Source organism: Enhydra lutris, unplaced genomic scaffold, assembly GCF_002288905.1.
Source record: "Enhydra lutris kenyoni isolate GAN:26980312 unplaced genomic scaffold, ASM228890v2 scaffoldscaffold46, whole genome shotgun sequence".
Lineage (NCBI taxonomy): Eukaryota > Metazoa > Chordata > Mammalia > Carnivora > Mustelidae > Enhydra > Enhydra lutris.
In genome coordinates, this window is record NW_019154130.1 from 17,118,802 (window position 1) to 17,145,890 (window position 27,089).

Genomic DNA, 27,089 nt, shown 5'->3' on the forward strand with positions numbered 1-27,089 from the left:
ATCTTGAACCTTCTCCAATTCCATCCACAAATATCGACCCAGAACCTAGTGTGTGCAAGGTGGTGGCAGTACAGCACCAAAGATGACACCCAGCAGTCCTCCCTGCCCCCCGCAGAGCTGACCATGGAGACCAGGAGACAGAAAATAAACAAGTCAACCCACAAGTGCCCAGGGAGTTGCCGACAATAATAAGCATTGCAGAGGGAAAGCAAAGGAAGGGACTTTGGGGAGAATAACTGTAGATGGGGTGGTCAGGAAGGGCTTCTCAGAGGAGGTGACATTTGAGCTGAGACTAAGGTCGTGCAAAGAGCGGAAGGAAGAGTGTTCCCGGTAGAGCGAACAGCTTGGGCAAAGGCCTCAGGGAAAGAGTTTGGCACCTGCCAGCGATCGAGAGGGGGTCAAATTGGCTAGAGGTAAGTGTGGCAGGGGCAGGTCCCTGAGGCTCTGTGGGCCTCCTCATCCCCCATCTCCTGGGCTTCTGGCACCATCTCCCTGGGCCTGCCCTAGGGAGAGGTTCCAGGTACTGGGGGCCAGGGCTGGGTGAATAACAAGGTTACACGTGCTTCTTCTTTCCCCTTTTCACCAGAAGGAGCATAAAGCGCTCTTTCTTTTCTGCTTATTAATAGCTCTGATTAAATTATCTCTGAAAAACCTACATGGTGTGCACCAATGGGGGCTCGGCTCCCTCCAGGCTCTGGCCTAGATAATGGCAACAAGGGCAGGTGAGGCAGGTGGGGGCTGGAGAGGGAGGCTGGGGCAGGCCTGCTCCCCCAACCAGGACAAAAATCAGTCTCTGCCTCCCCACCTTCCTCCGCAGGCCAGCTCAGATTCTGACCATCTCCACTCTTGGGGCATTCATATCCCCCTCACTTGGGACACTAGGCCTTTGCGTTGGTGATTCTCTCTGCCAGGACCACTCTTCCCCTCACCCCTCCCCTTGGCTACCTTCTATTCATTTCTCAAAGGGCCACTGATCAGCATTTCCACCATCCCCAATCCACCAGCTGGGGCAGGTGGCTGCTCTGGGCTTTTCCCTCTCCTGTTACCCTAGATGATAACTGCTAGTTGTCTTATCTGTCCCCCCATGAAACTTGAGTCCCACAAGGTCAAGGACTGTATTTGGATCACTGCTGAATCCCTAGTGGCTAGCACGGAGCAGGCACTTAGGAAATGCTGAACGAATGAATGAATGAGCGAGTTAAAGAGGGAATGGGCATGACTAACCTTTCATACATGGGAGGGTGGGAGCAAAAGTTTCAGGCTCCAGACCCCTTGAGCAGTGCCTATGTGACAATTAACCCCATTTCACAGATGGGGAAAATCAAGGCACAGAACAGATCAGTCACATGGCTGGAGTCAAGATTCAAACCCAGTTGGTGTGATTCCATCCCCTCCTCCTCTCCTGCTTCTCCACTACAAAGAAAACCTGAGCCATATTTATTCACTCATTCAGAGATTAATTCAACAAAACTTAATATCGAGTGCTGACTGTATACCAGGCTTGTGATAGGGCTAATGCAGTTCAAATGCAGCCCCTGCCCTCTCAGAGCCCTCAGATTGGTGAGGAAGACTGTCCAATAAGTGGACCCTTATATGAAGGGGGAAGTGCCCCAGCCTGGAGGGCAGTAGTCAGGGAAAGCTTCCCGGAGGAAGTGGCACCCTAGCTAAAATCTGAAGGAGGAGCAAGAGTTGACTACCTGGGGGGAGTCAACTAGTTGAAATGGACAGAATGGGTAAAGGACTGGAAGTCAGAGAGACACCTGGGAGGATGTGCAGGCATTTCAGCAAGAAGGGAACATAGGAGGTATACAGGGACAGTGAGGACTGAGGTGCTCTTTGTCACCCAACCCCCTCAGGGCCTCTTGAACCCTTGGCCGGAGCCAACATTCAAGCACTGGCCCGCCTAATGGTTCCGTGGACCGTGGCAAATCTATCTTGACACTGTCTCCATTCACATAAAGCAGAGTTATTGCACATGACCATAGCAAGGGGAGGCTTGGATCAAGGCTGGGAACTGGGCGGCCAGGGGGCATGGACAGGAAGGCCTGGCCTCAGGGAGATGGGCACTGTATGAATGTGGGAGGGTATATGTGAAGGCCTGCAGCTGAGCATCTCTGAGACCCTTCACTTGCCTGGACAGGTGTGAGAGGCGCCTGCAAGACGGAGCTGTCCACCTGTGGAGCTATGTTCCAGCCCGCTCCTGCCTGAAATCCCACCACTAGCTCATCATGGGCTCACAGACCTTTGGAGGTGGAGACCTTCTAACCCCCTGGCTGGACATTGGAACCACAGTTGGACCTTTGGAAGCCACTAAGTCAGGGAGGGGTGCCAGGTTGCAAGAGCCTGATTGGTAGGGCTGGGTCATAAGTCCCACACTCCATTTTACAACAGAGGAAACTGAGGTCCAAAGAGGAGAGGAATCCTGCCTTCAAGGCCACACCCTGTCAATTAGTGGCTGGCACAGGGTGCAATAAATCAAGATCAGGGGCTCGGGCATTTGGGACCTGGTTCTGTCATTGTGTGACCTTGTGCAAGTCACATGGCCTTCCTTGGCTGTAAGATGTGGACAGTAATTGAATAGACCTCCTAGGGGTGCTGTGAAGATAAAAGGAGATAAAAATACGTGATATAAACAGCACTGAGCATGTGCCCTGCACATAGTAGGTATCAAGTCAACTTATGATGGAAAAAAGCCCAAACTTAGGAAAATAGATGGTGTGGCCCCACAGTCTTCTCCACTTCCCGCCCTTTCTTCACAGGGTTTTGGTTGTTACCATTGTTGTCCCTGCACCTGGCTTGAGTCCTGCCCCAAATTCTCTCCACCTGTCCACACCCTGGGTCCACCCAGTGCATTGCCCTGGCAACCTGCCCTGACGTCACTAACAGGTCTGTCGGCTGGCCCCTGGAGCAGAGAGAGAGGAAGCAGCTGGGGATTGGATCAAGTTCACAGGTAAATCCCCACCCTGATTCCAACTCCAAGAGGGTTGGGTGGGACAGCCCAGGAGAACTAGAGCAGGGCCCTGAAGCCAGGAGATGCTGGGAATGGCACTCGTGGCAGCCGCTCGAGGGCCTGAAACAGGGCCAGCTCCTGCCCTAGATAAGACAGGGGGTGGCCTACTTGGTTGGCCCTGGAGCTCCCCCACGGGCACCTCTCAGGCTGTGGATAGGGGCAGGTTGGCTGGCCTAAAAGTAGGCTAGACAACCCGCCCCCACCCCATCCCCACCAGCCAGTATAAGCAGCCCATCTCACTGGGTACACTCACAAGGGTCTTCAAAGCCTTCCAGGTCTAGATGACTACAGTTGGCATTTATTGTGCACTTACTGTGTTCTGAATCCTTTCCAGCAATAACTTTTTGTCCACACAACAACCCTCTCTGATAGGCATTATGATACACAGACGCGAGACGAGGCACAAAGCCATGAAGGTACATGTCCGAAGCCAACAGCCAGCAAGGACAAGGATGGAATCCCACCCAAGTTCCATGGGATTCCACGGGGTTGCACGGACATAGCCTGACAGTGCTCAGAGGAGTTCTGGCTGCGGCTTTGCATTTCTGTAGGGATCCTAAAGTCTCTCCTGGAAAGCTGGCTCCCCAACTTGCTGTGGAATGGACACATGGCAACTGAGGGAACTGTCCCTCCCAGGACTCAGTTTCTCCAGCTATAAAATGGGACTGCTAAGCAGGCCACCCATGGGCTGTCAGACAGACCTATTGAGAACCTATGAAGCTGCTTAGAAAGTAAAAGGCAAAAAAAAAAAAAAAAGAAAAAGAAAGAAAGAAAGAAAAGAAAGTAAAAGGCAAGGTGCAGTATAGTTTGATGGAGTCAAAATTTGGGTACCAGGTGATACTGTGCCTCAATTTCCCTGTTTGTTAAGTGGAGGAGAATACCAGGACCTGCCGTCCATATCTGTGGTGTGGATACCATGCGGTGGACTTTGTAAAGAGCTCAGCACAGTGCGGGGGTATATGGTTCGTGGTCCATGATCTCAACTGTGATGCCAAAAATCATTCAACGCCAAAAATATGCCTTGGGGCAAAGCACTCCGGACAGAGTGTCACTTCATATATCTTAGCCTCAATTTCCTCTATAAGCTGGGAGAATAGTACCTACCATATCGGTTTTCTCATCTGTAAAATAGGGGTGATAATACCTATCTTACCAGCTTGTTGTGAACATTAGAGTACTTTGTTACATAAGTTCTAGTTTATTATCTTTAACAAATTCCTCATAAGATTGTTTTCAAAATTAAAAGAAACAATGCAGATAATGCTCTTAGCAGAGTGTCTTGTCTCAAATATGTGCTCAATAAAAGATACGGGTTTTTCCAACTCGGGGTCCCGACAAAGGGAATACAAATACCAGCATGCTCCGCGCCCCAAGTCGGGGCCCCTCCGCCCGGCGTCTGCGCGCCGCATGCCGGGAGTTGCAGTCCTGGAGAGGAAGGTCCCGCCTCGCCCCAGCCTGGGGGAGGAGGTTGGAGAGCCGCCCTGCCGGCCTTTGAATTTTGCCGCGAAAAGCGCGCGTGGCGGCCCCCGGCCCCGCCTCCCGCAGGACGCGGCGCCGCGTCACCCTGGTAACCGCCTCTCGGCCGCCGCTGATTGGGCCGGACCTCAGGGGGCGGGCGGGGGGCGAGACGCCGCGGCCGCTGCCGGCGCTCGAGCCTGTCAGTCGGGCCGGAGCGGAGCAACGGGCAGCACTGCTGAGCCGGCGGCTCTGCGGAGAGGCTGCGTGCTCCAGCCGAGGGAGGTGAAGAGACGAGCCCGCTATCTGCGGGACGCGGCGTGCGGCACCTGGGCCTGAGACGAGGCGAGGCGCCGGCGCGTGCCAGGCGGCGCGAGGCTGAGCCCCGGGAGCCCCTGCGCGCCGCCAGGGGCCATGGGCGCGTGAGAGCCGGGCGCGTGAGAGCCCGGCGCGCGCCGCCCCTGCTGCAGCTCGCGAGCTCGCACGCCAGGTGTACCGTGCTCTGGGCCATTCCTACGTCCGCGCTGCGCCACCCGGACCGGTTATTTCGCGGCGCCGAGGCCTCCCGGGCTGCCATCCGAGCCTCCGCCGCCCGCTGCTGCCGCCGCTGCCGCCACTCTCCAGCTTCCCCTCCCCCCACACCCAGGGCTCGGAGTAGGAGGAGGAGGGGCCAGTACGTTCTCGTCGCCGCTCTTTGCAACCTGCGGGGGCCGGTGCATTGCCCGGTGAGGAACCCGGGCCGCTGCAGGTGCGTGCAACCCTGGAAGAGACGACCCCCCTCACACCCCCAGGCGGACGGGGGGCTGCGAGCCTCCGGCGGGCGGTCGAGCGAGAGGAAGCAACAAAGACAGGCTGCAGCTGGGGCCGGCGAGAGGGGCCGTGGCCACCGGGCTCCTGGCGCGAGCGGAGAGGGCGCCCCGGGGAGCGGCGCGGGCAGAGCTGCAGCCCTGAGCGGGACCCCGAGGGGAGGCGCAGCGCCGCCCGCCGGACGTGGTGAGCACAGGCTCCGGAGAGGATGCGCCACCTGAGCGCCGGAACGGCCCAGGTCCTGGGCGGGTACGACCCACGCTGAGCGGAGAGACCCGCCACCCCCGACTTCGGACGGCGCGAGTCGGTGCCTGGATCACCCTCACGGACAGCGTCCCTTTGCACCCGGAGAAAGGTATCGGCCCCCAAGGGGGTCTCCCTCAGGCAGCCTCTGCCGCCTCTGCATGGCTGAGACCCGGCGAGCGAAGAGTCATCGCCGCTGAGACCTGGTGCCCTTCAACGGCCTGGCTGATCTGGTGAGTTCCGCGGGGCGGGGTTCCGGGCTGGAGCCGGGGGCACTCCCTGGCGTCGGGGCGGCCGGATCGGAAATAAAGGGGCCCTCCTGAAGCAGCGATGCTCCTTCTCTCCCCCCGGCCCTTTCCCGCTCACACATAACTTGTCTAGACCGGCCAAGCGGCCGGCATGAAGCTTGGGAGCCCGTTGGGGGACTCCACAAGGCCTCGGGTGAGGCGTATGCCAGAGAGGAAAGGTCACCCCACCCCTAAAGCCAACAGACAAAGGTAGTAGCTCCATCTTGCGAAAATTCCCAGGGAACTCCCGCGTCTTGGAGGGCCAAGGAGGAGGGCACCCGGGATGGAACCCTTGGGGTGCTCCCGAGCAGCCTCTGAGGTCCTCAGGGGACATCCGCTTAGCGGTGGTTGTGGAGTCCCAGCCATGCAGGTGGTTGCGTTTGAGGATTGTGCCCTCCAATGCCAGATCATAGCAGGGTCTCCCATACAGCCCTCATTCCAACAAAAATCTCACAGGGATGGTGGGTTGCCCAGTGGGGCCACAGCCTGACGTCACTGCCAGGCATCTGACGTCACTGGGGTTGCCGTGGCGACAGGACTTGCATTGACCCAGGGTCGGAGGGGGCGGGGTCATGGTAACCAGGGGCAGACTGGATGCCTTTGGGTAATGGAGGGGTGAAGGCAGATCCTACCCCCGCCCCCAGCCTCAACTGCAGTCCTCTGACCTAAATCCCCAGCTTTTCATGAGGTGGGGGAGGGAAGCAGTGCCAGCTGTCTCTGCTGATGCTCCTCCCCCCAAGGACAGGTGTTCAGTTTTGCCCATATAGCCTGGCACTGCCTGGGGGCTCAGGACTGCCAAACAGAGCAACTTTGTGCTTTCAAAAGGGATGCTACGGAGATTTCCTCGAACCCCACTATACACCCAGCCAGCAGGCTGAAGTTCCCAGGGTCCCTAGAGAGATGTGCCCCGCCCCCCCCTTAAAAGAGGCCACTTCTGCTCAGGAAAAAGGTGTGGGGAAGGTGCAGAGGAGCTGCTGCCTGCTACCCCTCAAGTCCAGGGGTTCCCCCTGCTGCACAACCCCAAGGTGAAGGGCCTTGGCCAAGCCTGGACTCCTGTCTTCCCTGCTCTCCTTTTGCTGTTTAAGATGATTTTGACAAGCACAGTATGGTGCTCATTAAGTGAATGGAGGGCAAGTCAGTCCCGTCAGTGCCAAGGTCTGAAAAAAGTGTGTCCCTGCCAGGGGCCAGCTTTGATGGGAGTCAGGCACCGGCCCTCTCTGCCGCACACTCCCCCACCCCCCACAATGCTCCAGCCCTGGCCCTGTGTCTTGTGAAGGCCCAGAGAACCCCCAGCCAGTATCCTGCTGCTGGGTTCTTTGATTCGTCTTGAGTTCCTTCCAGCAATTGCTATTATTGTCGGATGTGGGTGAAAGTGGTGGCATTTGGAGGTAAAGGTTAGAGAACCGTGGCACTGTTTCGTTGTGGGGCGGGGTGAGAGCAAAGGGAAGTGTGTGTGGGGTCATTATGAGAGCCAAGCCCCAGTCTGGATGCAGCTAGCATTTTTTCTCTTCTACTCCCAGGCTCTCTAGCTAGATTAACAGGTCAATAAATATCAGTGGAGCTGCTTTGGGGGGGCTTGGCAGGGAGATGATATTTCCAGCTGAAATGGTGTCGTTAAACACACAGGCTTCCAAGGACAGAGCAACAGCAGATGGGGGCGGGGGGGAGAAGTGGGAGAGGTGGGCAGAAGGGCTGTTTGCGCTGCCTCTCGAAGCTTCCCAGTTTAGAAACAAACCCGGAGTGTGCGCCAGAGCTCCACAAACACAGGCGGTTGGAGGTCCTCCTCGGAGTATTTACACTTCCGTAGCCAAAGCGGAGGGAAAGGCTGTCAGAATTGGGCAATTCCTTCTGTTCCCTTCCCTGGGCTTGGCAATAGTACCCGGCGACGAGCAGGAGGGGATGCCAGCTTACCCGGCGTCTCCCCGCTTGCCAGGCACTGCACAGGGGGAGCTCAGTTACCGCTCAGAGTGGCTCACGCGTGGTGGCCCATTTTACAGATGAGGAAACAGTCTCAGGTGCACAGCCCCGCAGCTCTGAAGTGCCTTGGCACCAGCACCAAAGTCCCCAGGTCTTCCCACCCTTCCCCGGGCCTTACACCACTTGTTGGACAGGGTCCCCACAAGAGTGGGGGGCTGTCGGCTATAGAGGGAGTCTGGCCTCACCAAGAGGCCTTCCCACACTGAAACCTGAGTTTGAATCCTTGCTTACAGGATACTCTCGAGCTGAGTAGTAACTTGTCTGCTGGCCTTGCGGACAGCCTGCTCTCCTCACCCCTGGCACCCCCTTTCTCCTGCACTGGGGGAAGTAAGGTGGGCCATGAAACCTGCCTGAGCGGGGGGGAGGCATTGAGAGAGATGCCCCTTCTAGCTCCCCACCAGGTGGGTTGAGGCTGCACTCTGTCACCTCAGGGACCCTCCAGGTACGCACTCCGCTGGTGGAGAAGTCAAGGATGTCGATGGGTCAACGGCAACATTGGTAGACGTGGCTCCTGACCAGTCTGAAGGTTGGCAAGGGCCCTCTTGTGGGGGGGGGTGCACTGGGACTCTTGGGACCAACCGGGATCCACCAGACAGAGGAGTGCAGAGCGTGTACTGGGCATTGGGTGTGGCCTATGAGTGCTGGGGTGTGCTGGATGAGGGGAAGCAGGGACCCTGGAGACTTAGGTGGGATGGGAGAGATTGAAGCAGGGGACAGGATCCAGTTAGGGCTCTTTAACAGGGATGGTAACCCTGACCAGTCTCCTCTTTCAAGGTTAGCTCCCACTCACCCCAGTAATCCTTATCTCACTTGTCTAATTCCACCTAAGCTCGTAAGCTCCCCCATCCCCTGTCTCTTCTGAGCCTCACAGTTGTTCTGGCCAGGGTCTGGGCTGGGTTGCTTAAACCCCATTGGTGGGCAGTGGCTCATGGTTAAGAGCCACGCGATGGAATGGGTCCACCCTTGTTGGCTGTGTGACCTTGGGTGAGCAGCTTTGCCTCTCTGAGCCTCATCCTCAGAACAGTGCCTCGAATGGCTCAGCCCAGCCCCTCCTGGAGCCAAAGATCAAAGACTGCAGGGTAGGCAGGGACCCTTCCAGCCACCCTCCACTTGATCTCCCTCCCACCTACCCAGGGCACCCCACGTGGTGAGCACACGTGGCTCCCTCCTACCTGAGTTCCTACAGGGCTGGGCCCTGGCCAGCGCCCTCCCGCTGCCCCCCAAAACCTCTCCCGGCCCCCTCCACCTTCTAGTCCTTCACAAACCGGAGGAAGCAATAGGAGCAGCTCATATTCATGAACCGTAATTCAATCAGGCGGCGATTCCTCTGGGCTCGGGGCGGGGGTGAGAACGAAGAGGCGCGCACAAAAGGGCCGCTTTATTACCTCCCGCGGGCCGGGAATTGCTGCTCTCCCCCCCGCAGCGGCCGGAGCCGCCTTTATTGTGTTAACCCATTTGCGTGTCAAGAGCTATTGTGCGCTTTCTACTCCTGTGCCCGGTGGACTGCGGGCGGTGGACTGCGGGCGGAGGGCTGCGCGCGGGCCGGTCACCTCCGCGGGCGCCGCCCACCGCCCTGATTGGTTGCTAAGTGATTTGCATCCAAGGTAATCACTTTTATCTCAGAAGGATGTCGACTATAATTATAAGCTACTGACATCTTTTGAAATCTGCCTAATGACTATTTTAGTTTGCAAGGGCTGGGGGTGGGGAAGGGAATTCTGGAGGCTAGGGTGGGCGGAGGAGGAGGCTGGTAGGGGGATGGATTCCTTACACCTGGACCACTGGTTCGTTAGTTGAGAAATACCGGAGTGCCTCCTGCGTGCCTCGAACAAAAGAGAGGTTCCGAGATCGGGCTTGCGGTTGCTCGTGTGGGAGGAGTTAGTACCATTTCAGAGATGGGGAAATAGAGGCCTAGAGGAATGAGCCACCAGCTCAGAGTCATATATGCAATAAGTGGTTGGAACTGCAGGTCTCTCTGCCCCCCAAATTCATGTGCTGGTCCCCGGATGAGATGTAGACAGAAGTAATAGCGGTGAGCCTTCCTGGGTTGGAGGTCACCTCTACCTCCTGGGATGTATGTCATCGCCTTAAGAAATGCAGGTGCTGTTACTACATTTTACTGGGAAGGAAACAAGCACAGGGAGGTTAACTTCCCTGCCCCTGAGATCATGACCTGCCCAAGGTCACAGAGCCAGGAAGGAGCACAAGCAAGAAGTCTGTTGGTGGCCAGAAGTGGGAGTGTGGAAGGCAACATGGCCAGTGAGCAGCCGATGAAGGAGTGAGCCTGGGGCTCCAGCTACCCCCTCCTCCACCTCCTGGGTCCACTCGGGATCAGGCATTGAGCTGGGCAAGGGCACCCTGCCGTCAGATGGCCCACAGCCTCCATGGGGAGGAAGAGGAGCCTGCAGCTAACTCAAATTTTGGTCAGAGCCAGAGGAAGGGCTGGAGGAGGGAAAAACTGCAGCTGGTCATGGAGGCTTTTGCTCTTGGGCTTGAGGACTGGGTGAATCTGCCCCATGTGGAGTAAATGATGATGATGTTGGCAGAGGGACTTTGAGATTTGAGGACATGACCAGGAAGGACAGGGGGAGCTTATAATAGGGAAGAGGTAAAGGGAGAAAAACTAAGAGAGTGCGCTGGGCCTCAAGTGCTGAGCTAAGTACTTGATGTGTCTAGGGAAGAACAACCTGAAGCCAGCAAATCCGGGTGCAGAGAGTCAGTCTGGCAACCTTTGCAGGGCCTTAAGAGTTGCCCCTGAACCCTGGGCTCCTGCACTCTCACTGGCTGTGTGCGCTCAGACAAGTCACTTTGCCTCTCTGGGCCTCACTTTTCTTTTCTTTCTTTCTTTCTTTTTTTTTATTTATTTGACAGATCACAAGTAGGCAGAGAGGCAGGCAGAGAGAGACAGGAGGAGGCAGGCTCCCTGCTGAGCAGAGAGCCGGATGCGGGACTCGATCCCAGGACCCTGAGATCATGACCTGAGCCGAAGGCAGAGGCTTTAACCACTGAGCCACCCAGGCGCCCCCCTGGGCCTCACTTTTCTCATCTGTTCAAGGAAGTACTGGCAGTTTGCCCCCAGGCTTGTGGGTGGGATGTGCTTAAGTGTGCAGAGTTCCCCGGGTGAGTCGGAGCCTTTCAGAAGTGGGTGGGCTCAGGCACAGGCCCCAGCCAGTCACCCCAGCCCCACAGCAAACCAGCATCCCAGCCACAGCAGCTGTTTGGGGCCCTGGGAAGCCCCTGCCATTGTGCAGAGGGCACAGGGGACAAAGGCCTGGGAGGTCAGGGAGTAAGGCCGAGGTTGGCTGTGAACAGGCTCCTGGGGATGGGGACTTAATGATGCAGAACTTAATGACCCGGAGTCTGTGGGGAGGAGGGGCTGCCCTTGGAGGAAGAGGAGGAGGAGGGCGGTCCAGCAGCCAGCTGTCTGCTCCAGGATTCGCTGCCAAGGCAGGGGCAGCTTCCCCACAGGGGCCAGGTCTGAGCTTGCATTGCCAGAGGTGGAGGGGCACCGCCTTCCAGGCTGCAGTCCCTGGGCCCTGAACTGGGAGCCTGGCCCTGTCCCTCAGCATCTGTGTGACCTCCCTCTCCTCATCTGTCACATGGGCCAGGGGTACACGTCGGAGGGCAGCTGTGAGGCTTGGCAGGAACCCATAGCGAGCGGGCAGTAAACAGGACCTGCTATTTTTACTCTGTATTCACCCGTTCATTCAGAGAGCTCATTGCTCTGTGCCAGGCTCCCTGCCAGGTGCTGGGGACGCAGAAATGAGCATGCCCAGTTGCCTTAAAAGGTGGTGAGGCCTCAGACACCCCATCACAGTGCAGCGGGTCGGTCACCACAGTACAAGAATTCACAGTGTGCAGGCACCATGCCAGGGGTAGGGGGATTGCAGTGGACAGGCCTCATACAGCCCCTGCCCTTCGGATCTCCAGTCTCTCAAAGCAGGCTAGGAAATCAGAGGCAGAAGCCATTACTACCAGCTGGGAGAACCAGGGAGGGCTCCGTGGAGGAGAAGGAGGAGGAAGAGGAGGGATTTTCAATGGCCAGCCTTGTAGATTTCTGTCTAAACCCTTTTTGCCTATTATGGGGCTCACAGGACACTGCCAGCCTCTGCTGTGCCCCAGACTAAGCTTCCTGCTTTGACACGTTGTTCTTTCATTTAATCCTCCTATGATTGTGGGAAGGGTATTTTTATCCCTGTTGTGTAAATGAAGAAACTGAGGCTCAGCAAGGTAAAATGACAGCCCAGGGCACCCTGGCAGATCAGCAGAATCCCCTTGGCTATCCGTGCTAGCTTCTGCCTGTCTTCCTCCTGGGAAGGAAGGAAGGCAGGGAGGATCCTAGGATCCTAGGGCAGGGGCCTAGGGGACCCAGTTCTAGGCCAGCTGTTTTCCTTATGAGATGCATGACCTTGAGCTCAAGTTACCTCCCACCCCAGCCCAGCCTCAGCTGTGTCCTCTGTAAAATGTCAAGGATGGCAAATCTGTGGCAGGCCTGGCTTGCCTTCCACCGCTGTGCCCTTGGCAGACATCGCCAATCAATTGACGCCCTCTTCCCCTGCTGAGTTCTTCCCCTGACCTTGGGTTCTTTCCAGGGCTCTGGGCAGGCAGCTCCAATCAATCAGTGGGGCCTGTGAGCTGAAGCCTGCTTGCCTGCCTGGCCTTGATGAGCTTAGAGGTCTCTCCCGGCCCATCTCCATATGGTAGCAGAATGAGGGACACTGGGGGGGTCTTCTCCGTGGATGTAGGTGGTTCTGCGGTTGCAGGTGCTGTTGAAGTGTAAGAGTCCCGTTACCTTCCTCCAGCTCCCGGAGAGACCTGTGTCTGTGTGGCCCAGTGCATGCTCGTTTGAAGAGCTCTGGGTGGATTCCAAAAGCATTCTGCCTGCATAATAGTAACAGCCTTTACTGAGCTCTTCCTGAGAGCTCGGTCCTTCACGGATACCCTCTCATTCACCATTCTGCAGAGCACTGCATTGTGCCTCTTGGCTCCTCTAGGAAGACATCTTAACCCATTTTAGAGATGAGGAAATTGAGGCTCAGAGCCATTAAACAGAATAGGGTAGTATACTTTGATGAGCAGCTATGCTGACATTCACACTCAGGTCTCAAGGTCCACAGCCTAAAGCCGGCTCAAGTGTGGCAGGCAGCCAAGGCAGGCTTCCTGGAGGAGGTGTCGTTAAAGCCCTGGTGGGCTTCTGACAGGCAGAGCTGGTCCTTCTAAGAAAGGGGTGGGGCCCCTTCTGGGTGAAGCGAACAGCATGAGAAGCAGCTCAGAGACAGGCAGGCAGGAGTGACCTAGTGTGGGTTAAGGGTCCTATAATGTGGCTGGACATGGCTGGAATATGGAGACATGAGGGACTGTGACAGGAACCAGGGCTGGTCTTGGCCTCTGGACTCCACGGTAGGGAACTGTGGCAGCTCTTTAAGCAGAGGAATGCTCCTGGCCCATCTTGGTATATTCATTCAGTGTTTCCTCGAACCCAGGGCAGGTTAGCTGGTGCTTGGGGCTACCTCTGGTCTACCGGAAGCTTTAGCCCAAAGCAGTGTTGAATGAATAAGCGAACGGATGCTCCCTGGGCTGACATGCTCCCGACTTGCCAGCGGGCCCAGCTGCGCGGAGGAGAGAGACCAGAGGCCTGGGGTGGTGGCGGAGGGAGGCAGCCAGCCAGGCCGATGCCCGGGGCCCTGGCTTCCCTCTTGGCACTCCACACCTTGCCACCCATCCCCACAGCCCCGCCTCGGCCTCCCCGCTGAGCTGTCCACGCCTGGCGGGCAGCCTGGACCCCGTGCTTGGGGGGATAAAAGATGAGGGTTCGTGACCATTTTTTAACTCCGTAAAGGGAGAGACGCGAGCTGCGGGCTGCAGGCCGGAGATATAATTAGTGTGCAGCGGTGGCGCTTTCTTGATTTAGCTTCTGAGAGAACAAGACAAGGATGTTATACCCAATTAGCAGTAACATCCAGTCGGAGCCTCAATAGGTGAGATAACAAGCTATTTTTATGACTTTTCTTTCCCAGCTTGGAAGGGGCGGGGGGAAGGGGGTATCGGGGCCTTATTGCTTTTCATCGGGGAACAATTATTAGCGATCTCAGGATTTCCCAAAGCCAAATGATGCATTTTTGAACCCAAACAAGCAAGCATCCCCGGGCGGCAGCTGGGGAGGTAGGAGGGGGCAGGGTAGGCTGGCATTTTGAGGCCAAGAGTGGTAGAAGGGGTGCAGGCCCCTTGCCCCCATTCTAGAAGCTTTCTGAAAAAGCTCCCAAAGGCAGAGCCTATTGGTTTGGCAAGGGCAGCCTGGGCCCCTGAGATGTTCTCCGTGCCTGCCTTGATTTCCCTGCCTGCTTCACAGAGGCCTAGGGAGACTGGGCCAGTTCCCCTGGGGACAAGGAAGGAGCCAGTTCTGCTGGCTCCTGACAGTTCTTCCTGGCACCATCCTAGATCTTTCTGCCAACTGGGCCAGTGGTTCTGGCTTCTCAGCCTCGAACCTGCCATTGCACTCTGCTTGCTGGACCCCCTGTGATGGCTCATACTGCCTGACCACCCTCCTGCCTATCCTCGTCCCAGACCCAGGCTCTGGCAGGGCTGAGGGGTGATTAGCTCCTCTCTCTCTCCCCCTTCATTACCCCCGCAGCCGGGGCACCCAGCACCGGCCAAGTCTCCACCGGGCTGGGAAACCCTGCCAAGCCCCACCCCAGCTGCCTGGCCGCACTCCGAGTCCTGGCGAGGGCTGGGGGATGCCCAGAGAGGGAGCTGGCGGGGCTGTCATGATACCCCATCAGCTTGGGCCCCACGCCCAGAGCAGGTTCCTGGGCCTCCGCCCATCCTGCAGAATCCAGCCCCACCCTGCCCCGAATCCCATCTCCCCGTCCGTGTGGAACCCCACACTCAAGGTTCAAACAACTGACAAATCCAGCCATGCAAAGTGGGAGTTTAATTGCAAACAGTTTTTATGGATCATGGGCCCATCTGTGCCACCATATGCAAAAGGGAAAAAAAAATTCCCATTAAAAAAAAAATTCTCCCTGCCCCACACCCCAAACTGACTCCAAATGGAGTGGTTGCCAAGGTTTTGGTGGCTGGAGCCAAGCACAGAGCAGGGACGCATTCAGGGGGCTTCCTACTGAGTGGGCCTGGCAAAGTCAGGGGGCTGGTGGGGGGACAGGGGTACTGCTGATCACCACTCAGTTTGCCTCTGCAAACTGCCAGCATTTTGAACCCCTAGGGGTCTTCCACAGCTCCGGGCCTTTGCACATGCCATGTAGCTATCCAAGGACCCGCTGTCCTTTCACAGCCACCTCACTGATGCTGTTTGGCTGGCCTCTACAGCAGGACTTGTCATGGGGTGCGGCTCTGCCCCACATTGATGGAGACGTGGGAAAGAGTGGTGTTGTGAGGCCCACAGATGAGGGAAACCCCCTTCTATTTCCAGTCCAGCAGGATGGGGCTGTCCAGGCCCTACAGATTCCCTTCCTCTGGGTGGTCTGGGCCTCCTGCCAGCCTGGCTGGGACATTGAGCCCCCAACTTGTGGGGTCAGCCCTCCTCAGGCCCTTAGAAGGGGGGTGCTTCCACCCAGGGCCCAAGTGGGCTGGTCATCAGGCAGGTCTGAGAGGACTTACCTCTGAGGCAGCTTGCCAGGGTTCGATGGCTGGGCCACCTCATCCCAACTGGGAGACTTCATTTCTCTCTCACTGTTCCTCAGTTGCTCCCTCTGTAGAATGGGGAGAAGTCAGTAGGATAATGCATCCCAAGTGCATCCAAAACTGTCATAACTTGTCCTCAAGGGAGGGTCTTTGCATTTGCTAGTGATGTCCTCCCAGGTTCTCTCTCTCTCTTTTTTTTTTTTTTTTTTTTTTAAGATTTTATTTATTTGTCAGAGAGGGAGTGAGCACGGGGGTAGGAGTGGGCAAAGAGAGAAGCAGGCTCCCCGCTGAGCAAGGATTCCCAATGTGGGACTCAATCCCAGGTCCCTGGGATCATGACCTGAGCCGAAGGTAGAGACACTAAACTGACTGAACCACCCATGTGACTTTTTCTTTTCTTAAGATTTTATTCATTTGTGTAGAGAGAGAGAGTGCACATGTGCTTGAGTTGGGGGAGAGGCAGAGGGAGCAGGGAAATAGAGAATCTTGAACAGGCTTCGTGCTGAGCACAGAGCCCGTTGTAGGGCTTGATCTCACAATCCTGAGATCATGACGTGAGCGGAAGTCATGAGTCAGCTGCTCAACCAACTGAGCCACCCAGGCGCCCCTCCTCCCAGGTTCCTAAGCAGGACACTTGAGGTCTACTGAGTGGACATGTGAGCGGGCGAGGTATTGGGAGGACTCTCCAGGATGAAATGGGCCACAGGCTCTTGGCTGGCCAGAGATTCAGGGTTTTTGCACCCTTTCTGCCGGAGTCCAGGAACCAGTCTGTAGCCTACGGGCATTCTGAACTCTGTTCTGCAGTTGAGGAGAATGGGCTCAGACCAAGGGGCTCCCCCAAGTTTGTGGAGCTGGGACCGGAACATGGAATTGTGACTGGCTGACCAAGTCCCTGATGTTCATGTCATAGGTGAAGGAGGATAGGCCTGGAGTGGGGGTGGGATTGGGCCAAGGTCATGTGGCAAAGACATAGCTGCCAGTGTCTGTGGGGTCCTTCCTACCCCATGGCATGAGATGAGGCACCTGAGGCCCCCCCAGCCTCAGAGCCAGGTCAGCCAAATCCCATGGCTCTTCCTCCTTCCCCCGCCCTCCCTCTGCCCCAGGTCTGCACCCAGGATCACCATGCCTGGGGGTTCCCCCATCAGCTTCTGAGCTGGGGACTTAGTGTGTGCCTGCACCCAGGCCCCACACAGGGGACCTGGTGCCCCAGTCCTGGTACTTGGCACAGCCCTCCCACAACAGGTAGCAGGGGAAAGTGGGACCCCTGGGCCCCGGGCAAGCACAGCCTGGTCAGACCCCTGGCAGGAGCCCAGGCCAGGCACCAGGCAGCCCATTCCCCGCCCGGCAGTGATCACCAGCTCCCGTTGTAATCATTAAAACTATTAGAAGGAAATGTTCGCTTGAAGCAAATGTCAGGCGCCGAGTTGTGCTTTGTAAACGCTCACAATTAATGCCAATCAGGCCCGGAAAAAAGCCGGCCCGGAATCCTGTCTGTTTCGTCTCATTTGTCAGCTGGTGCCGCTCCATGTTGCACATTTTCATACAATTGCTATAAACATAAAAGGGAAACTCCACAGTGTTCCTGGGCGCCCGGATGGTGTACGCTGACTTAATTACTTGGTATTCCGCTGCTCACTTGGCCGCCCCGCGCGGGTCGGGGAGAGAGAAGGGGGACTTGGTGAGGCAGGGTGAGGGCTCCTGGGGGTCAGCCAGGGAGATGGGTCAGGCTCCAGGCTCTGCTCTCCTGTCCCACCCTCCACTGGTCTTGCAGCCCACCGGCCCACTGAGCCGAGGACGCCTATAAGATGAGGAAAAACTGCCAAAATGTGTTTGCAGCATCCTCTAGCAGAAAAGGGGGAGTCAGAGTCCAGCAGCCTTGGCCTCGCACCCTGAGTCCCGCTCCTGGAATGATCCGTTGGGGTTATTGCCTCCTGCACACCAGGCATGTGTGGCTTGCCAGCTGGGCCTCAGTTTCCCCATCTGTGAGTTAGGACTTATAGCTTGGTGATGAGGAGTTCAGGCTTACTGGGGCTGTGCCCCAGGCTGAGGATGCTGGGCATCACACTGGGTTGTTGCTTGGGCCCTGCCCTTGTCCCCAGCGGGGCCAAGGAGTCTCACGGCCAGAAGTGGTGTGGGGATTTGGACCCGGCTCTCCCGGCTCCAGAGCCTGTCGCCATTAGGCCACCTGGCTGCACCCTGTCATCATGCCAGTAGGGTTGAAAGGAGGTGATGGATCTGAAAGTCCTAGTACACAGCTAGTGTTTTCATCAGGAGTAACTGTTGTCATCCACCCCCTGCAGGGGGGCTCAGGCAGACAGGGGTGCACCCAGCCTGAGGGTCAGCACCAAAATACGTGGGTCTTGGGGATGGAGGGGCCTACCACGGGTGCTGTACCCCCTCCCACCCTGGGGGTTGGGCCCACCAGGCTCCCTACCCCCTCCTGTTGCCTCTAATCTGGCCCTGAGGTGCTGACTGTGTGTTAGGCCGTGTATCACCTAACTGAGCCCTCAGTAGCCCCAAAAGTTGGTCATTGTCTCCATTGTACAGATGAGAAAATCAAGGTCAAGACCAATCTGAGATTACACAGCTATGGGCAGCTGGAGCCACGTTCAGGTTCTTCTCTCCGAAATCTTTTTCCCCTGCCTTCCTAGCTGCCTCCCCATCGTGGCCCGGATGTGAGGCCTTGCCACACACTAGGCACCCGCCCCAGGACCAGTTTGAGCTCTCTCACTCCCTGCAGACGGGGTCTTCTAAGGCCAGGCTGGCTTGGCGGGGACACACCGGCCTTTGTATAGGCTCGGGTAGACCGGGGCCAGGCAGGGCTGCCAGCAGAGTGGGGAGAGGGCGGTGCGGCCCAGCCGGCCAAGGATAAATGCTCAGAGCAGGGGAATAGAGGCCCCTTTGTGTGGTGCTCAGTGGGGGAGGGGATGCTGCCAGCTGCCACCCTGTGTGACCGGGGAGGCCCAAGCCCTCCACAGAGGTCTGCCGCCACCCCCAGGGGACTGGCCAGGGATCCTGTTGTCTCCCCAGCTGCCACCTTCCACCATAATTTGCCTGCTCTTGTGTTCTGGAACCTCTGGCTGCCAGAGGAGCCAAGGGCAGTTGTTAACCTGGTTGTTGTAGGCCTACTGTGTGCATTCCAGCAACCCTGCGGGTAAAGGGCAGTAGTCCCATCACAGATGAAGACAGAGATTCAAGAGAGGACAGGGGACTCACCATAGTCCCAGCTGCTCTCAGGGCCAGTATTTGGCCCATTTCAATGCCTTTTCTTTCTGTGGAGTTGCCCTTTGTGCCCCATTGGTCTTGGGTCCCGGGACTTAGGCTGTGACTTGAGGTGCCCGTCTCTGTTGCCTAGGTGGCTTCAAGAAGACTGCCTGGTGCCTTTGTTCCCTGGGCAGCCACCAGGCATCCATTCTGTTCCTCCGTCCTGGCCAGGCTCTGTGCTAACAGCTGTCGTGTTAGTGGGGATTGATGACAGGACTTTTTCTGAGGGCTGCCCTACCTGCTAAATTTCCTCTGAGTCTCAGTGTCCTTAGCTTAAAAATGGGAATGGAATAGAACCCCTGCGGGGAGCACTGGGAGATGTGCCAGGACACGGGTGAAGGGCTGAGCTCAGAGCCTGTACCTGCTTAGGCTGCACGACCTTGGCCTGGGCCCTCTGTCACCCCTGCCCCCTCCTGGGAGAGGCAAGAGGAGAGGCTGAGGCAGTGTGCAGGGGCAGGCAGGTGGCGTAAGTCTTAGGAACATAAACACATGGCAGGGACTGTCTCATGGTGGGGAGGGGGTCCCTGCTGCAGTCCGCATTTACAGAAAAGCAGACTGAGGCTTGGATAACTGAAGTGACTTGTCAAGGGTCCTGGGAACACAGGGAGGGTAGTTTCCTAGAAGGCCTAGCTCTTCGTCTCGTCTTGACCTCCACCTAGCCCACTGGGCAGCTGTCCGCTGTAGACACTGACCAAGTCCCCTCCGTGCTGTGGGAGGCCCAGAGCACTGACAGGCAGCCCCAAAGGCCACGTGGCTTCCCATGGCTTATCACAGCAACCTGGGACCTTTCGCACCCACCAGGCCATTCCCTCTTCTGTGCCTTTGTCAGCCCAAGGTTTCCACGGAGACTGCCTTCATTGTTCCCCTTCCCAACACACACACACACACACACACACACCCACCCCTCCCCCCCCCCCCCCCCCCCAAACATCAAACATGCCTCCCTTCTCTGTAGATTAAGTCCAGCTCTGCTCTCCCTTAGTAGTCTTCCATCCCGGTGGGGCTTGGAGTCCCCGCACCCTGGGTCCCACACCCTGCCTCCTGCCACTGGCTCCCCATGCCTTTTCATCTCTTCCAGCTCTTCTGCCACAGTGTGGCGCATAGTAGGCTGTCAGTGAAGTCCAAGATAGAGATGCAGCCCTGGCCTCAGACCCCTGGTCCCCTCCCAGTGGAAGAAAGGGATACGAAACAGACCAGAGACCAGGCTGCCTGTCCCGGGGTGGGATCAAGTGCAGGACACCCAGGGAGCAAGAAGCTCCCACCCCAGCCGACCTTCCTCTCCAGAAGGGAGCCAGCCAACCCTTCCACACCCTGACTCTGCTCCTGAAATCCCCACAATCTTATCTCAGTCTTCCCAAGGCCAAGGCCAGGCAGGGGTTTCACGGATGGAAAAAGAGCCTCGGCAAGGCAGCTACTGGCTGAGACCACACAGCTCCTGAGGGCAGAGCCTTGGTCTCAGCGTCAGACAATGCGACCCCAAAGCCTGTGCCCTTCTCCAGGGTGGAACACTCAGGAGCCCACAGGGGCCGGCCAGGTGACGTGAAGAACAAAGCAGCTGCTTCAGGGCCTTATGGGAGTGCGGGCTCGGAGGCCCCAGAGCTGCCAGTTTTAGTTTGTTTGTTTTCAAGACCTGCCAGACAATGAGAATTTGGGGTGAAATTTTTGTTTTTCTTTCCTTTTTAATATTGGCAACCATGTCATAATTTTTTTTTTTTTAAAGGACAGCAAACAGGGCAGAGAAAAGATTTGTGGGTAGGATTTTGCACCCTTTGGGGATATGGTATTTTCTGGGCAGGGAGCATGCAGTGGGCCCCAGGATGTCGTGCCTTCTCCATCCCCAGCTAGCTAGAGCCCCCAGAACCCGGCCACAGCCCCATGCACCCCTCCAGACACCCCCAGATACCGCCTTCACTGCCAGAGGCAGGAGGCAGGGCCCAGAGCCCCACGAGGGCACCACCCAAATAGCTATAATCAGCAGCCTCGCCAAGACTTCAAACTCACCCAATTATCCTGCGAGGGAAAAAAAACACAAAATGAAAACAAATTAACATGTTTGCATAGAAGCTGCTGCGGCAACAGACACAGCCGTGTGCGCGCACCCGCCAGCGCGTGTCCCAGCAAGGCCCTGAGCTGCCGCCGCCCCCTGCCCTGGGCCAGCACCTCTGCTCAAGCTGGGCTGGGCTGGGCCAGGCCAGTTTGTGGCCACTGCGCTGAGCCAAAATATGCCCTAGGCCCAGCAACCAGATTGTCCCCAAACCTGATGAGGCACTGTCTCCGTCCACCAGCCTTCAGGTTTTTTTCTTTTTCTTTTTTTTTCCAATTTAATAAACACGTGAAATTCACTGTGTGCCCAAATTCAACCTCATTGTCCTGTGCCCTTTCCTTCAGATGGGGAAATAAGCCCAGAGAGGTTAGTTGACCTGCCCAAGGCTGCACAGTCGCTTGAGTGGAAGAGCTGGGTTTTGAATCCAGACAGGCCAGCTCCAGAGCCCTCACCATAATCACCACACCTCCTCTGTGGCTCCCCGTGGTCTGCGGGTGGTGAGCTGAGCCCTCAGCCTGGCTGTCAAGACCACCACCCCTGCCCTGTGTTCCTTAGATGGAGGGGCCGTGGGTGGGGTGGTCATGATCGCGGAGCTAAATGGGTATAGGTTCCGATCCCTGTTCACCAGTCCTTTATTGGATGGCTTTGGGCAAGTGGCTCCACCTTGCTCTCTGCCTCAGTTTACCCTCCCAGAAGATTGGGATAATAAGAGTCTCTACCTCAGGGGGGTTAGGAAGATTCACTGGGTGAACAACTATCTCTGGCATCTGCTTGCGGGGTGGGGTTCCCCCACCAGCTCATCTGGCTCTCTAAGCCCATCGGGTGCCTCTGTGCTCCATGTGGCTCCCGAGCATACCATCAAGGGGCTAAGATGCTCCCCCTTGCTCCCGGGGGCAACCCTTCTTCCCTGGGCTCCCCTGAAGCTCCATCTGGCCGGGGTCGGGATTGCAAGGCGTATGCCTGATCATCTCCTCTGTGTCTGGGTCTCTAGGTCTCCGCAGCCAGGCACCGAAGGTGGGGCTTGGGCAAGGTTTTATTTTTTTATTTTTTAAAGTATTTTATTTATTTATTTGACAGACAGAGATCACAAGTAGGCAGAGAAGCAGGCAGAGAGAGAGGAGGAAGCAGGCTCCCTGCTGAGCAGAGAGCCCGATGCGGGGCTCCATCCCAGGACCCTGGGATCATGACCTCAGTGGAAGGCAGAGGCTTTAACTCACTGGGCACATGTGGGGGCTTGTCCCTGGGAGTTGAGGATAAATTGTGCTGGAAGGAGTTGGGGTTTAGGTCTTGGAGGCCAAGGGTCCCCAGGCCAGGGCCACACGTACCTCCCCGGTCCCCTCGCCCTGCTCTGTATGGCCATGGACAAATTCCTTCACCTCTTTGAAGCCACTTGCTGTCATCTCTAGCCCTTGACGGTGAAAGCTGAGGGCGGACGTTGCCAGCGCCATGGGCCGCCGAGGAGGGCGGGATTTCAAGGAGCTAGGAGGGCACCACCGAGGAAGTGACCACACTCCATGCAGACGTCATCCAGCTTCGTCCTCACCATGGCCAGGTGACAGAGCTGCTGTTTCTAGCCCTGTTTTTCACATGGCGAAACTGAGGCCCTCAAGGGACCTGGTCACTTCCTCAAGCAGGGCCTGCTGGAAGTGGCAGAGTTGGGGTTCTGGGTTTGTGCCTTGGCCTTCCCGGATACTGCTGATCAGGGGCTAAAGCAGGCAGCACCTTCCAGCCTGGAGGATGAGGCCCAGTAGGATGCCATCGTGGTGGTGGTGGTGGTGGTGGAAGGCTAGCTTCATGGTACTCAGGGCAGCCCCTTTGGAATCAGCCTCTTGGCCTGCGGTCATGCCCACTACTCAGGCCCAGGGTGGTGTCCAGGGGAGGTGACACAGAGCCCCTCGCAGAAGTGGCCCATGGGACACTGGGTGCCCACTTAGAATCCCAGCCTTCCCTTGGCATGGCTCTGCCACAGGCTTCAGGGTGCAGCAGACCTGCCTTCACGTCCACATCTGACCAGTTGGCCTGGGCCTCTCTGAAGCTCTGCTTGCCCCTGGAGAATGGGAGGCATGGCTCTTCCTATACCTCAGGATGGGCTCCAGGCTGGGTGAAGCAGCCCCCTGCCCAGACCTCGTGAGGAAGGAGCCCTTCCCCTCCCCGCTTCCAGAAACTTCCCAGCCCTGGAGCCTCCTTGACATCCTCGAGGGTGGAGCTCCTGTTGCTGCCCAGCCCACATCCCACTCACCCACCTGCATTGTCAAACCCCACTTGGCTCTCCAGGGTCCCCTGTGTTCCAGTTGTGCGGAGGGGTTGATAGGACGGAAGAGGTAGGTATGCTGTGCAGTGAAATATGGGAAAGGTGCCAGGGGCCAGGGCAGGTGACTGGAGAGGGAAGCTGTGAGAGCATGTGAGCCCTGGGCCACACAGTGGTCCAGGAGGAGAGGCCCAGTGCATCCCTCGTTCAAGGGGATATACTGAGCATCTCCTGTGTTCCTGGCTTTGGTGTAACAAGAGCCTAGAGATGGGTCCCCGAGGCCCCAGTCTCCACCGTTTCCCAGCTGTGCACCTCTGGGCAAGCCACAGTCTCTCCCAGGACTCAGTCTTCTCGACAGGGCAGTGTAGAGTGTCACCGAAGTTGACATTCAGTACTACTAAGTGGTTGAGAGCCTAGGGGCTCTCGCACACGGGGGATTCATTCCCCCCCAACTCTTGGTGGGGAGGGTAAGAGCTGGTTCCTGTGGCTGTCGGGGACCAATGTATGGCTAGGGGCTAGGTGGGTATAAGAAGTAGGAAGAATGTGAAAGGCATCTTTTGGTATCTGGAAACAAGTCCAATGAAGAAAAATTCAGCCAGCATCCAGCTGCCCAGAGCTCAGCACTTGGTCTCAGGCTGAGGACTTTGTTCCCAGGTGTTGGGTATTTGGGCAATGCCTGATTTCGCCTTGTAGAAGTGACCGTCCTGTCAGGTGGGGCCTGTGTGAGTACCTGGGCGGACAAGGCCAAGGCCAGGCCTGGCCCAGAGGAAGGGCCCACGACAGGCTTAGCACAGAGTGGGCCCCACACCGATGGGCACATTCCGGCCTCAGCTTCTGGGAGCCACCTGCCTGCCTGCCCGCCCGCCCAGCAGCCCATTGTCTGGCATGTGGGGGCTTGGAGCAGCCGTTGTTCCGCACACATCTGATCCTGTCTTTTCCACATCAGATCATTTGTAACCGTCACCAGGCAATCGGGCCGTCGCTGATTCAATCTCGGCTTTGTGCTGTCACAGCTGTTTTTCCGCGCCGGGCTGATTTTGAAAGGAGGCCCATCTTCTAGGTCTGCTCTTTAGAAGGAGGAGGAGGGGGTGGGGGTCTTTATGTGTGTGTGTGTGTGGGTGTGTGTGTGTTTGTGCATATCTGCCCCCCTCCCAGCACCCCCCCACACACATGCAGGCCTCTGCCTTTCCTCACTGAGAGTAGAATTTGGAATGAGGTGCACAGACAAGGGCCCTGGAGCCCCACCCCCATCCCCTACCACCTGTGCACCCCAGTGGGCACACACAGCAGAGTCTGTGTTCTGGTAGAGGAGACAGATGCTAAACTATTCATCAATAAGGTCATTTCGGAGTGGTAGTGACAAGGAAGGAACTACAGCCAGTGATGGGATAGTGGCTGGAGCAGTCAAGGAGGACCTCTTGGAGGAGGTGAGGTTTGAGTTGACGTGTGAATGAGGAGTTAGAGCTGGCATGGAGAGTGCCACCCCTTATGAACTGAGATGTCCTAGAAGAGCAAAATCTACCCCAGCTTTCAAAGACTTAGTGTGGAAAAAAAAAAATCTCACGAGTCACTTTTAAATATTGATTATATGCTGAAGTGATACTATTTTGCATATATTAGATTACATAAGATATGTCAGTAGACATGATTTTCCAGGGCGCCTGGTTGGCTCAGTCGGGAGAGCCTGTGTCTCTTGACCTCAGTGCTGTGTGTTCAAGCCCCAAGTTGGGCTTTTAAAAAAACAAACAAAAGAGTAATTTCTCTTGTGGATACTAGAAAACTTGTAATTACATTATATTTCTACCTGAGAACCCTGGGGCAGAATATTTAGGTGGAGACAGAATTTTAAGTGCAAAGGTCGTTAGATGAGACCAAGGTTGACCTGCTGGAAGGTCAGGGTAAGCAAAGGCAGAGGGACAGTGTGGGCACCCAAGTGGGGAGGGGGTTCACACACAGCCATAGAGGATATTGTTAGAAATGCTGTGGGAGCCAGCGGGGGAGTTTTGAGTGGAGAAGGAAGTGAGTTCCACGTGGAAGCCCAGCCTGGCCCCTTCAGGGTAGAGAATAGCATGAAGTGGCCCTGGGACCTTGGGACGTGATGAGGCATGTGATCAGAGCAGCAGTCTGTTGTGGAAGAGTTGCAGGAAGGACCTGCTGGAGGGCTGCCTGGACCACACTTGCTTTCTTCACTGCTAGATTTCAAAGCTTCTGGGCTTTCTCCTGCCCCTGCCTCTCCCTCTACTCATCCCCACCTTCCCAGGCCACCGTCTCTTCCCTGTCTCTTCCTGCTCCCTGTCACAGCCAAGAATTTAGAGTATGTCCAGCTCCTTGCCTCCAGGAGACCTGTGGTTGAAAACCCTTTCCAAAAAGTTACCTAAACACACACACACACAGAAGGGATGCATGATTACTGTAGAAAAATTAGAAGTAGGGGCGCCTGGATGGCTCAGTGGGTTAAAGCCTCTGCCTTCGGCTCAGGTCATGATCTCAGGGTCTTGGGATCGAGCCCTGCATCCGGCTCTCTGCTCATCTGGGAGCCTGCTTCCTTTCTGTCTCTCTGCCTGCCTCTCTGCCTACTTGTGATCTCTGTCTGTCAAATAAATAAATAAAATCTTTAAAAAAAAAAAAAAGAAAAATTAGAAGTAGAAACACAAAGAAGAGTCAGTCTCCCTAGAGAGAAACACAGTCCCACTGCCAGCCTGGGGCAGAGCTGGGATTTGAACCCAGGTGGTCTGACCCCAGCATCCCACTGCTAGGATCATGGTACCCTGCGGATAGATGATGGGGGCTTAGAGACGCTGCACCGCCACCCCCAGCCCAGCTAACAGGAAAGGACACCTGGTCCACAAACAAGCAGGGCTTGGCTCTGGGGAGTTAACATGTCTATAAATACGTTGATAGTATTGTTCCCTGTCCTGTTTTCCCACCCCGTCCCAAAGGCTCTGCTCATTTCTCTTCTAGCCTGATCTTCTGAAGCATCTGTTGATCCTTGGCTCCTGGCTCAGACCAGCCCTCCCCTCAGCGCATCCCCCAACCTGGGCTTCTCTCTCCTGGTGTCTTAAGCCTGCCTTCCTACCCTGGGCCCAGTTTTCTTCCGTTCCTCTCTGCCCTTGGGGTCTAAGTCTGGCCCAGGCCCACCTCTTCTGCTGGGCTTCCCTGCCCCCTCCACCAACTAACTGCCTGTCCTGCAGCCCTGGACAGCCCCCGTCCCTGGCCACTATTTCCTCCTGGGTGCACAGACCAGTGATCCTCTCTTTCTCTGTGTTGTGGGGTGGGCTAAATGAGGTGGTGTCTGGAAAGTGCTGAGCCCATGGGAACACTAAAAATAAAAACCAGCTCCTATTATTGCTCTGATTATTAGATTTTCTCCTTCCCTGTTGCTGGGTTAACCCTGAACTGTAGGGTGTAAGAACCTGGGGAGTGCAGCGGGGGGATAGGTAGAGAGGATGGGTGGGAGCACCCAGTATCATTTTGGTCTCCACTTGTATGTTTCTCCTCCACAAAGGTTCTATGACCTCCAGCAAAAAAACTGGGTTGGGACATTTCTGCTGATGACATCAGTATATTGATGCCCAGCTTCACCCCTTGGCTGGAAGGTGACAAGGGAGATCTGGCTGTCACTTAAGCCCAGGCCAGAACTAGGGGAAGAAGGAGTGACTTATACAATCGCACCATTCCCCCCACACTTCCTGTTTTGGGATCTGGCTCTCAGGGAGGGGAAGCTGGATGGGAGTGTCTGTGATTGGACTGCTGGGCTTCCCGAAGGCTCGCTTTCTTGAGCACGAGCCCTGCCCCTAGTGCTCACCCCTCTCACTCCCTAGGTGCTCCTGGGTGGCCCTTGGTTCTGGGAGAGGGCTCACCAGGTCTGATGCCAGTGGCAGCTGCCACCTCACCCCATCGTGAGAGAGAGCAGTTTTCAACCCCCCCATGAGCCCTCCATCCACCCAGCACCTTCTCTCAGCTCTTCCCTGCCTTGAGCCAGCACTTGTCCTCAGCAGGTGGATCTTGCCGCCTTGCACTTGGGCTCCCTGCCCCAATTCCCTCTGCCCTGGTGACCCTGCTTGGCCTTAACATAGATGGGCTGCTCTTGGTAATTCATCAAGAGGGTTTCTT

General features: G+C 56.6%; 1 protein-coding gene across 1 annotated transcript in view; it reads left to right on the forward strand.

Annotated features, from left to right (window-relative positions):
- The first annotated feature begins 5,623 nt into the window (after positions 1-5,623).
- Positions 5,624-27,089, forward strand: part of LOC111156506 (family with sequence similarity 222 member A) — a 52,655-nt gene continuing 31,189 nt past the window's right edge. The window contains 1 exon segment of the mRNA XM_022517445.1: positions 5,624-5,748. The gene's annotated coding sequence lies outside the window, so the exon portion shown is untranslated.